Below are 4,630 nucleotides of genomic sequence, written 5' to 3'. Positions count from 1 at the left end.
CCACTCACGTCCCTCTCTCCCCCCCCCCCCCCGCCGGGGGGGGGGGGGGGGGGGGGTGGCTACACTCTCTCATTCTCCCTCTCCCTCTCCCTCTGCGTTTTTATCTTTCCCTTGATTCAATCTCCATCTTCCACAAAGGGCTACAGCAACTCTTTGAAGTGAAGAGGTGGTTTGAGCTAGGATTCAAGGTAAGGGTTTATTTGGGGAAAAATCTTTGAATGGCTGGGTGTTTGGTTGGGAGTTATTGATTGAATTATGTTTTGACTCTAGCTTGAGGAGGAGAAAGATTCAACTCAGCCCAGAATTGAAGAGGAATTGGATTTTGAGAAGAATTTGGTGAGTTAAATGTATACTTTGTTTATAATTTTGAGCAGTCCCTATTTGATCAAATTCTGGGTTTTGTGTAAATGAATCTTGGAGGATGATTTATATATTTGAGGAATAGACATTTCATACTTTAAATGGAAACTTGAATCACCCCAAAAGGAGCTTTGTAGTTTAAGTTGTAAACTTTTGAATATAAAAAAAAACTGTCAAATGTACTTGCTGGACAGAATCTGTTCTTTCGGTTCTGGGAGTATTTGATGAGGAATTTTAAAAGAAGGTTTACATAATTGGTAACTAGACATCGTAAGCTTCGTATAGCCACTGGAATCACCTTAAACGGATAACCGTAGCCTAAAATGTACATTTTTAAAGTTAGGCTTAGTGGCTGGTTTTCTGCAGAAAAACTAGCAAAAATTTGATCTGATTTATCATATTTTTGGAGACTTAAACGGACCCAAAACTAAGCTTGTGATACCTCTTTAGAAAGCCCTGGATGTGTACTTCATTTGGGTTCTAATTTTGTAATTTTTGAGGCTACATAGAATACTTTGTGAATATTCTTGTAGCAATCGTACAAGTGCAAATTCCAGAAATTAATAAAATAAAGAATTGAGGTACCTATTTTTTGAAATGGGAGTACTGCACTTAAACTACCTTTACCACCATTTAGAACAGGTTATTAATGATGTGTGAGAGTTGAAACCACCTCATTTGGAGTTTTGTAGCTCAAGTTGTGCGCATAGGAAGTTTCATATAGAAACTTTCTAAAAACTGTCAAAAACGGAAAAAATAGAATTGTGATTTCATGAAAACTGTTTTTAAGGTACTTAGAGATGTCGGATTGAGACATATAATAGTTCGTTGGAAAGATATATATGTCTACTTTGTTTTGAAGTTAATTTTGGAATTTTTAAAGAGAAAAAGAATATCTTATGAATTTTCTTCTAAAGATGGATGAATCAATGAAATTCCAGTTTCAGGGGAATGTGATTATGAATTAGAAATTGATTTATGACTGAGCTATTGAGCTCTAATAATGGTGGCCAATTTGTTTTATTTTGAATAGTGGAAAGGAAAACGAACAAGGGAAACGAAGAGGGTTAAACTCAGATTTTGCGAAGCAACTCAGGTAAGTAGAGTTTGATTTCTCTACAGCACTTACAAACTTTGTTTGATAGACTTTTTATGGAATGTCTAGTATGCCGTTATGTGAATTTTTATGACATTGTCAATGTGTATGTGAAGGCATGCTTATGTTAATATATTGTGTACAAAGTAGAGCATCACGTGGAATATTAGATTACTTGTGATTAAGCACATAATAGCATGCATGTTAGGCCGGTACTGCCAAGTCCTCAAAGGACTTCTATTGTGATATGGTGATTGATAAAATTGTGATTGAGCCGCGCAAGTCTCTCGAACCAAGTGGGTGATGACAGAGACTATATTGTGATATTGAGAAATTGTGACTTTGAATGCGCTGGCCGTTCCCTTGAACTAGGTGGGTGATGACGGGGAACCTGATATTGTGATTTGAGATATTGGCATGTGGCCAGATTGTGAAAAGCCGGCGGCAGTACCGGGAGGGCCCTAGTGATATGTAGTACACGTGCATAAAGTGTAAGAATTGATTGTCATAAGTTACCTAAGATGCTGTGATGCATATGTATGTTAAAGTAAAATTGTGTAATTATAGCTCTACTTACTGAGCTTAAAGCTCATTAAAGTTTGCTCTGTGCTATAGGAAAATGTAACAACAAAGCAGAACAGTAGGCAGGGGAGCTGGCTTCGTTGACCGCTGTACATATGGTTGGACCAAAGAAGCTGTACACAGATTATTTTGGATTTGTAAACATATATATTTTGGAGTTAAACACATAAACCTTGGATGACTGTATATTTTTAATTGTGGCTAGAAAACTTGATAGGAATGGTGTATTAATGAAATTTTATTTTAGCAAAAAATTTGAAACACCATAGTTTTTACATAAGACACAGGTGAAGGTTAGTGATTGTGGCGCGTCCTTAGAATTAATAGTATGAAAATAAGGCTATGAAGGAGATACTATAAGAGGGTTGTCACAAAAAGCGTGATTGAACTTATATAAAAATTGGCACACAATATTTTAAAAAGTGAAAGAAAAATAGATAAGATTTAATTCATTCGGATGTTGAAGTTTACAGCACAAGGAATCAAAAGCCCGAATTGGGTCACTAACAAAAGTTCAACTCTAATATCACCAAGAGAACTCTAGCCTAGCTTGCAAAATATTCTGATATGTTTTACATTCTAAAATTAATGCATGATTTTTAGGAATTAATGCAATAAGCGGCACCATTTTTTGATGAATATTCTCCTTTTTATGATTTTTCGTATTTTTTGTCTTTGAAAATTAAAATAAACTAAAAATGACGTCAAAGAGTTCTAAACTTTTACAGACACGATCCTTATATTTTTCTGAGCATGCTTACAAAAAAATGGGCTCGAATTATGAAAAAAAGCCAATGCTACCGAAAGCACCCGGCCCGCGCAGTGGGGCATCCAGGTGCCATGATGAGTCAAATATTGACATTCTTATTTATGTTTTACATTCTAAAATTAATACTCGATTTCTAGAAATTAATGCAACAAACGACACTATTTTTTTGATGAATATTCTATTTTTGATGATTTTCTGTATTTATTGTCTTCAAAAATTAAAATAAAGTAAAAACAACGTGCAAAAGTTTAAAATTTTGCACACACTATCCTTACATTTTTCTAAGCATGCATGCAAAAAATGGCCCCGAATTATGAAAAAAGTAAACGGCGCCAAGAAGCACCCAGCCCACGCAATGGATCGCCCAGGGTCCGAGATCGGTCAAAAATTAAAATTTTTATCTATGTTTTACATTCCAAAATTAATATACGATTTTTATGAATTAATGCAACAAGCGAAATCATTTTTTTGATGAATATTCTATTTTTTATGATTTTTTCTATTTTTCGTATTTCAAAAATAAAATAAAATAAACACGACGTCAAAAAGTTCTAAAATTTTGCAGACACGATCCTTGCATTTTTTCTGAACATGGCTGCAGAAAATGGCCTCAAATTATGAAAACAGAAAACGCTGCCAAAAAGTGCGCAATAGGGCACCCAGTGGCCAGGATGAGTCAAACATTAACATGTTTATTTATATTTTACATTCTAAAATTAATACATATTTTTAAGAATTAATGCAACAAGCGGTACCATATTTTGATGAATATACTATTTTTTATGATTTTTTTGTATTTTTCACCTTTTAAAATTAAAATAAAAAAAATGAGGTCAAAAAGTTTTAAAATTTTATAGACACGATCCATACATTTTTCTAAGCATGCCTGCAAAAAAATGGCCACAAATTATGAAAATAGCAAACGCTGCCAAAAAGCACCCGGCCCGCAACAAGCGATCTTTATGTTTTACATTCTAAAATTAATACATGATTTTTAGGAATTAATGCAACAAGCGGCACCATTTTTTTATGAATATTCTACTTTTTATGATTTTTCATATTTTTCATCTTTGAAAATTAAAATAAAATAAAAATGACGCAAAAAGTTCTAAAACTTTACACACACAATCCTTACATTTTTCTGAGCGTGCTTGCAAAAAATGGCCTCGAATTACGAAACAATCAAACGCTGCCAAAAAACACCCGGCTCGCGCGGTGGGGCACCCAGGGGCTAGGATTAGTCAATCATTAATATTTTATTTATGTTTTAAATTCTAAAATTAATACATGATTTTTTAGAATTAATGGAATAAGCGGCACCATTTTTTGATGAATATTCTATTTTTTCTGATTTTTCATATTTTTCCTCTTTGAGAATTAAAATAAAATAAAAATGACGTCAAAAGTTTCTAAAATTTTACCTACACGATCCTTACATTTTTCTGAACATGGACGCAAAAAATGGTCTCGGATTATGAAAAAAGAAGACGCTGCCAAGAAACGTGATGTTGGGTGCGCAGTGACAAGGATGAATCAAACATTAACATTTTTCTTTATGTTTTACATTCTAAAACTAGTACATGATTTTTAAGAATTAATACAACAAGCAGCACCATTTTTTTATGAATATTCTATTTTTTATGATTTTTTCTATTTTTTGTATTTCAAAAATAAAATAAAATAAAAACGACATTAAAAAATTTTGAAATTTTGCTGACACGATCCTTACATTTTTCCGGGCATGCGAGCAAAAAATGGCCATGAATTATGGAAAGAAAAACGCTGCCAAAAAGCACCCGGCCTACGTAGTGCGGCACCCCAGG

The 4,630-nt window shown here is 33.7% G+C and overlaps 1 long non-coding RNA gene across 1 annotated transcript; it reads left to right on the top strand.

Moving 5' to 3' along the window:
* Positions 1-281: 281 nt before the first annotated feature.
* LOC112090850 lies at positions 282-2,146 on the top strand. The gene is made up of 3 exons (XR_002901846.1): positions 282-336; positions 1,394-1,456; positions 2,072-2,146. It is a non-coding gene; the product is annotated as an uncharacterized LOC112090850 (long non-coding RNA).
* The last annotated feature ends 2,484 nt before the right edge of the window (positions 2,147-4,630 follow it).

The sequence above is a fragment of the Morus notabilis genome, unplaced genomic scaffold (genome assembly GCF_000414095.1).
Source record: "Morus notabilis unplaced genomic scaffold, ASM41409v2 Scaffold130, whole genome shotgun sequence".
Lineage (NCBI taxonomy): Eukaryota > Viridiplantae > Streptophyta > Magnoliopsida > Rosales > Moraceae > Morus > Morus notabilis.
This window is presented reverse-complemented; position numbering and strand designations above follow the sequence as displayed.